The sequence below is a fragment of the Mustela nigripes genome, chromosome 1, assembly GCF_022355385.1.
Source record: "Mustela nigripes isolate SB6536 chromosome 1, MUSNIG.SB6536, whole genome shotgun sequence".
NCBI classification, from domain to species: domain Eukaryota; kingdom Metazoa; phylum Chordata; class Mammalia; order Carnivora; family Mustelidae; genus Mustela; species Mustela nigripes.
Window position 1 is genome coordinate 124,590,532 of NC_081557.1, and position 8,096 is coordinate 124,598,627.

Consider the following 8,096-nt stretch of genomic DNA (forward strand, 5'->3'; position numbering starts at 1 on the left):
TATGGAAGATGAGTTAATAATGGTCATAGAGGTATCTATGATCAGCATTTTTCAAACCTAACGTTTTTCCTGTGGTAGCTTACAATTTGCATTAAAAAAAAACAGAATAGAAAAGATAAATTAGAGTATATCCCATGTATTAGAGTATATCACATGTACTAGCAGTAAGAAATATTTTGTTAAACTTTTGTTTCAGTTATATTCTTATGTGTTAACTAATGGAAATGCATTTCTTCCTATGGACATTGATCAAAGCTTGAAAGCCGTTATAGTAGAGAAATGTGGGAAGGAAGGTGGGGAAGAGGGGATGGATATAAAGGTGATATTGGAGGGGCACCTGGGTGTCTCAGTGGGTTAAGCCTCCCAACTTTTGATGTCAACTCAGGTCATGATCTCAGGGTGGTGAGAGAGAGTCCCACTTCAGGCACCATGCTGGGCATAGGGCCTGTTTAAGACTCTCTCCCTCTTCCACTGCACTGCTCACCCCCACAACTTGGGCGCTTGCTCTCTCTAAAAAAAAAAATAATAATAATAAATAAAAAGAGACTGGAGGAAAACAAATGTGAATCTTAAAATGCTGCTGTCCATATAAACCTTTTTGCCTGAGAGGGGGGTTCACTTACCTACTCACTTTAGTATTTTTGCCCACTCGACATTTTTCATTGTGTATTAATAAATTAACATTCTGGTTTATTAAGAATGGCAGTGCTTTGAGGGATCTTAATGTTGTAAATGCTGTGAGATTTCTCTTGTGTTTTGGTAGTACTCAAAATTGTAGGATGAGACCTCCATGATTCTCGGGAATCATAAAAATTCTTTGAAACAGTTTGATTTGATTATTGGCTAAGTTTTAAAACTTTTTTCCATAAGAAAGCAGGAATAGATGGTTAGTTACACAAGCAGATGGGAAGTCTCTACCTCCATGATTTTGTCACTCTAGTAGACTTAGTCTGTTCTGCCAGTGACATGTTAAAAGGGTAGAGAGTTGTTCATACAAGGATGGGTTACATGGTTTAAAAGAAATTATGGATTTCTTTAAAATCTGGTTGGGGTTAAATTGATGAATTCATGTTATGCACTTAATTATCAGGTATGGATTATTCTCTGTGGAGTGAAAAACATTTAAAAATTGTAGAAATTTGGTCTGTTCTGTCACCTTATACTTTATTGGGAGTCCTAATAAGGTTTGCACAGAAAACATAAACCAATATCTCATTTTGCCTGAAGGAAAAAAGAAAAAAAAACAAAATGAAGATAAACGGCTTGCCATAATCATTCCATTTTTAAATATAGAGGGTTATTTGGTATTCCCTTGGTGAGACATGACACCACCTTTCTTCACGTACATCTGGATTATTAAAATCCATAGTTTTCCCCAAGTTCTGCCACTAGTCATGAGGCCTTGGTCAATCAATATATCTTTACTGAGCCTCATCTGTAAAATAGAATAGAATCTTGTGTACTGTTGTGAGGCTTAGCTGAAGAAGTGTATGCAGAAATGTCTCACTCATAATAAATGGTCAATGAAAGGTAGCAGCTGCTGTTCAGCCATTCACATGGTCCAGAAGGTTTGGGGACAACAAGAAAATCAGCCCCCGTGGAAAGATTTGAAGGTGTAAAAACGTTGAATTATGTACATCTGGATAGTTTTTGATTTTGGCAAAGAATGGGGGAAAATGATATCATCCTTTTCCTGGCTCTTTTTCACTTAAAGGTTTTTAAAGATATGTATTGGCATCAAAGGACAGAGAACTTCACAATCCCAAATTGTGATAAACCCTGCAGTATAAACCAGAAGCTTGTCAGGTAGTTGGCATGGATTTTCTGTGGAAGACTTTGATTAAATTTTTGCAAAAAATAACTACCCTAAATGTTAGAACAACCTCTGTGCTATTTACTAGATGACTTTTATTTACCTCATTTATTTAGGGAATATTGTTTGCTTGCATTATTATATTTATTTAGGGAATATTGTTTGCTTGCATTATTGCATACTATATTATATAATAGATATATATATTATATATGTCCACATTATTATAAGTGGACATATTTTCATCTTGTAAAGCTCTTGTTACTGGGTTTTGATTCCTTGCAAACTTATTTTTCTGTTTTCTGTTTGGGAACATTAGATGTCAAAGGTGCCTTGATTCCAAACAGGGAACTTAGAAGATAGAATGTTTTTAGTAAAGATTGTCAGATCACACAGGATAAGGATGTTACTCCAACTTTCCTTTCTAGTATATTAGGTCGACGTAAATAGAGAATCCACTCATGAACCTTAAAAAAATTGAACAGGTTACGATGTGCCTAACACTACTGGATTCTGAGGAAACTAAGTATCAGACATTGTCTCTTCTCTGGGAGGATCATAAGCTAGGCTGAGGGATGAGAATTGGTGGGGAGAGATCTGTAAATAGATAAATTAGAAAACAAGATGAATAAAAGGCTGTGGAGCTTTGCAGATGGAACAACTGACTGCCTGAGAGAGGTGGGGGAAGGTGTGTCCTCGAAGAGGGGATATTTGAACTGAGTAGGACTTTGTCAGGCAAAAAAGTGGAAGATAAGCATTCTAGATGCCTAATTTTTGTTAGAGCATATAGACTTTTATTTATTTTTTTTTAAGGATTTTATTTAATTTGACAGAGAAAGCATGTACAAGTAGGCATAGTGGCAGGGAGAGGGACAAGCAGACTCCCTACTGAGCAGGGAGCCCAATGTGGGACTTGATCCCAGGACGCTGGGATCATGACCTGGGGTGAAGGTAGACGCTTAATCCCAGTGAGCCACCCATGTGTCCCTAGACTCTTTTTTTTTTTTAAGCTACTGTGCTCAAAATGGTTACTTGCCCTCGTGTATCACATCATTTCAGAGTACTATTGAACTTTGTATCTTAAAGTGGTGATTCTGATAGAATGTCTGTGCATAGAAGCATGGCTAAAACATGATTATCACTTTTTTCACTTTGTACATAATTCTTTTTACTAGGTTTTTAAGTGTATGTGCTAGTTTTATGTTTAATTTAGAAACTGACATACAAATATACATTGAATGTAATGCATGCTGACGGTCATAGTAACTGTTCAAGGACTCATCAACTTTGATTCTCACATTATGAAGAAATCTCAATGCAGAAGGAAGCAAGTTATAGGTTATAGGTGCAGTCAGAGGTAAAAATTAAATCATAAGCAGTTATTAGACATTTCTTATTGAAAATATACAAATTCCATGTTTTATCTTTTAAAAAGTTTTATTTTTAATCACAGCAACTGTATTAGTTTTCTTTTGCTGCTACAACAAATAACCACAAACTTAATGGCTTAAAAAAATACAAATTTATCATCTTACAGCTCTGTAGATCAGAAGTCTGATATTGGTTTTACTGGGCTAAAATCAAGGCATTGGTAGCCCTTTGTTCTATCCTAGAGGTTCAGCAACGGTGGGCTGAATCTTCCTCACATTGATATCATTTGGTCTTCCACCTTCCTCTTTCTTTAAAGGACTTTGGTGTTATTTTGGGTCCACCTGGATAATCCAGGATAATTGTTTTATTGTTAGGTCAGCTCATTAGAAAATTTAATTGCATTTTTGCAACTTTAATTCCCCTTTGCCATTTAACATAACATATTCACAGGTTCCAGGCATTAAAACTTGGACATCCTTGGGGAGGGGGGCATTATTCTGCTTACAACAGAAAAATATGATTAGCCAAAAAACATGTAAGCACTGTAATACCACTTACCTATAGATGAAATTAACATTTTGACATGTATTTCTGTGTGTATATGTGTAAAACTTTATGAGAAATGGTATAACACCTCTGTCTTCAGCCACTCTTCTAATCTCATTTGTTCTCATGGATTTAATTAACACCTAAATACTGAATGATTCTCAAATTTACATGTAAGCTCTGACCTCTTCCTTATGCTAGTAATGCATCTCCCCACTCAGGATCCCACCTGGATGTTTGGTAGGCATCTCAAACTTAATGTATCAGAAACTAAACGTGCCTGATCTTACCTGAAACCTGACCTTCTGTGAAGTCTTTCCAAGCTCATTAAAGGGAAGCTCCATCTTTGCTGTGGCTCAGGGTAAAACCTGTGCTGAATTCTTGACTGCTCTCTTTCTCTTCCATCCCACATCTCATTTATTAGCAGGTCCTTTAGAGTTCACCCAGAATTTGATTTAACACCATCCCTACGTGGTCCATGTCCTCCTCAGTTCTCATGTGCATTATTGCATGTAATTACAAGTAATCTTAGCCGGTCTCCCCATTTCTGTTCTTGCATCCCCATCAGATCCCTTTAGAACAGAAGTCAATCAGGTTCTCCTTTGTCCTACTGCTTCCATTCTCATTCACAGTCAGAGTTTGCCAGTCATACCTATAGCTGTATATATGACCCCCTCTTTGGCCTTAAACTTTCCTTCTTCCTTATTCACATCTAGCCACACTGGCTGTCTTATATATACATCTATAATCTGTCTTCCCTTACTAGAATGTTGGCTTTATGAGGTCAAGAACTTTGTTCTGTTTTGATCATTGTTGTATCCGCCTTGCGAGACTATTGCATGGCACATAGTAAATGGTCACATATTTGTTGAATTAATGCTTTATAATCTTGTTTCTCTCTCAACAACATATTACTTTGTTCTTTTTGATCAGAGCTTTGTTGGGTAATGAGAGGTAGTCATGGTAAAATTTGTTAATTAAAGGGAATATTTTAGATAGTTATATTTTTTTCTTAGACAACATAAATAGCATTTTTCCTATGCGAGAAATGTCTCCTCTCCCTGAGAACTAGGTTTGGTAGTAAGAATTTTCTGTCTCCTCTTCATCATTTCCTTTTTCTCTGTTCTTTGGCTTGTTCTAATGCCATCACTCTCATTGCACACTTTTTTTCCTTTTTTTAATTTTAAAATGTTATTTATTTATTTTAGAGAGTTGGGGGAGGGGCAGAGGGAGAGCATCTGAAGCAAACTCCCCACTGAGCTTGATCTCATGACCCATGAAATCATGACCTGAGCCAAAACCAAGAGTCAGACAATTAACCTCCTGAGCAGGAGTGTGCACCCTCACTGCACACTTTTTAAAAGATGCTTTGGGAGGGACAGAGTTACTAACATCTCTTTACCTTTTAGCAAAAGGACTCCTCCTTGATCCTGAAATAACTTATTAAGAAAAAGTGCCATAGAATCAAAAGACCTGGGTTTGAGTCCTGGCCCTCTCATTGGCTATGACATTAGTCACCTAACTCACTCTTGTTACATGAGGAATAATAATAATAATAATTGTCATAAAATTTTCTGAGAGAGTAAAGTGAGAAGTATTTGGAAATGTTTTATAAGCTCTTGAGTAACAGGCTGGTGAGAAATGAAATAGATTCTAGTCAGCAGCCTTTTTTGTTTGTTTTTCAGCAATTACAATGTGCCAGCCTCCATTGTGAGCTTTGAGGATTCTAAAGTGGACAACAGGGTCTTGAATCTGACTTCTCTTTCCCTTAATGCCCTGCCTAAGTTCAGGTCCTCCTCATCTCTTTTGAGTCTTTGCTAGGGTGTCCTGAACTGGGTGTTAGGTTACCTGGGTTGGATTCCTCTTGGCTTCTCACCACTGCTCCTGGTGTTATCTCCCTAAAAACCCAAGTTGATTATGTCACTAATCTCTGTAAAGATCTCTGTCATTTCTCCACTGTCAGTAAGGAGCCTCCATTTACATCCTGGTCCAGCTTCATTTCCTATCACTAGTTCCGTATATACACCAGGCTTCTGTCTCACTGAACTGCTCAATTTTCTCTTGATAAGGCAGGGAAGAGACCAGGTTCCAGCTGTGACTGTACATGTAAGTCCTCAGTCTGGAAGGCTGCCTCCTCTAGTTTTTTTGTTTGTTTGTTTTTGTTGTGTTTTTTTTTTTTTAATCCTTTCAGACCCAGCCTTGACGTTGACCCCTCCATGACTTGAACCTTCTACTCCCTAGGGAGAGTTAGCTTCTATAATTTTGTCTGTTCCCACAGCACTTTGTGGGTTTTTTTTGGACATGGTGTTTATTATTCTGTGGGCTTTTGAAGTGCTGGGATTATGTCATTTAGAGTGATATAATGTGACAGTCCTCCTAAGAAGGTATAGTGGATTGAATGGTGGCCTTCAAAAAGATATACCCATGTCCTAATCCCTGGAACTTGTGAATGTGACTTTGATTTGGACAAAGGGGTTTTTACAGATGACAGTTGCCATTAAGTTAAGGATTTTGTTTTTAAGAGACACCGTGTGTGTAAGCAGGTTGACGAGGGGCGGGGAACAGAAGAAGAGGGAGGATCTTAAGCAGGCTTCACATCCAGCATGGAGCCCAACTCGGGGCTCAGTCTCATCACCCTGATATCATGACCTGAGCCGAAACCAAGAGTCAGATACTTGACCAACTGGGCTACCCAGATGTCCCGAAATTAAAGATCTTGAGATGAAATCATGTTGGATTATCTGAGCAGATCTACTGAGTTACAGATCTCCACACAGAGGAGAGACACAAAGAGAAGAGAAGGCCATGTGGTGCAGCTGTGAGCCAAGGAACACCCGGAGCCACCAGGTGCTAGGAGGGACAGGGAGAGTCCTCAGAGGGGTGCAGGCCTGCTAACACTTGGATTTCTGACTTCCAGCCTCCAGAACAGTGAGAATAATTTTTTTTTTAAGCCACCCAGTTTGTGGTAATTTGTCACAGCAGCCCTAGGAAACTAATATAGAAGGTCGCAGTAGAATGACTGGAACATAGTAAATGTCATTGTCATCACCAACAGTAACACTGTCATCACTATGATTCTTAAACCTAGAATGGGACCTGAAAAGCAGTACATGCTGAGAAAATAGTGGCTAAGTAAAAATACAGTTCTTTCCCATGAGCTTCCAAGCTGTTGTGATGGCAATGATATTGTTGAGGAGTGTGCTTAAAGAGAACTTCCAAAATAGATCCTCTCTTAACTGTATTGTTTTAAATGCCTTTGTGTGAAGGGTGCTAGTGGATGTTTTAAATTGTTTTTTTTTTTTTTAGAGCCATTTTATACAGTTTTCCACAAACTGTCCTTTTAGAATAAGACTAATTTTGTCAAAAAAGAAGTCATAATGCTCTCTTGTCCCCCCCCATAGAAAAATGATGAGCAGTTATAGTTTTAACAATAAAAAAAACTTAAAATATGTCTTCTTTTTCCTTTGAGAATGTTATTTAGTAAAATTAATTTCATGCTGATTGGCCTTGAAATATAACTTAGAGAGGAACTTTGGAGTAATAAAGTAGTTTATTTCATTCAGCTATGAGATAATTGAAAACCCAAATTTTCAAATAATCATAAACCCAAATCTGGTAGGCCATATGTATCATTTTCATGTAAATTTCAGTTTGCCACTGGAAGCTAGGTGTATGACCTAATTTTTAACTAATGTTTTACAAATTGGTATCATAATAAAAGCTAATGTTTATTGAGCTCTTACTCTATGCTAGGCACTGGTCCAGGCTTTTTACAGGAGGCTCTTTACATGAGCCTTCAGGCTCTTTAACTGAACTCATTCTCACAGCGGTCCTGTTCTCTTAACTCAAGAGGGTGCTGAGGCCCAGAGTGGTCAACAGCATGATAGCCGACATGGCAGAGACTCACTGTGGCCGTGGCTCGTACCCTCCGTACTTTTCTAACTCTCCATGACTGTGTCAGCTTTCAGTGTTGAATACAGTTTGAGGTGGAGAGTATCAGTAAATCTAAGTAAAGCATCCTCATCTAATCCCATAGTGATTCAGACTTCAGTGCACTTTCTGACCCATGGAGATGCTGATGTATGGGCCTGGGAATATGCATTTTAGTAGGTACCAGGTGGTTTGGGTCCTACTTGGAAAGACAGTGACCTAGTTACCATACAAACCTCATAGTTCATTTCACATGAAGGCCCGGGGTGATGGTGGTGGTCGTGGTGGTGGTAATTAATGGTGGGCTTATAGCACATTCTTTGCATATATCTATGTTCCAGGGTGAGCCCACTGAACGCTTACATTTATCCAAGCTTACGCCTCAAGTGCCTATGCTATTAATCACTTTTTTTTTTTTTTTTTTTTTTTTTTTTTT

At 38.0% G+C, this 8,096-nt stretch overlaps 1 protein-coding gene across 2 annotated transcripts in view; it reads left to right on the top strand.

Moving 5' to 3' along the window:
• Nucleotides 1-8,096, top strand: part of MMAA (metabolism of cobalamin associated A) — a 63,600-nt gene that overhangs the window by 42,625 nt on the left and 12,879 nt on the right. The window lies entirely within an intron of this gene.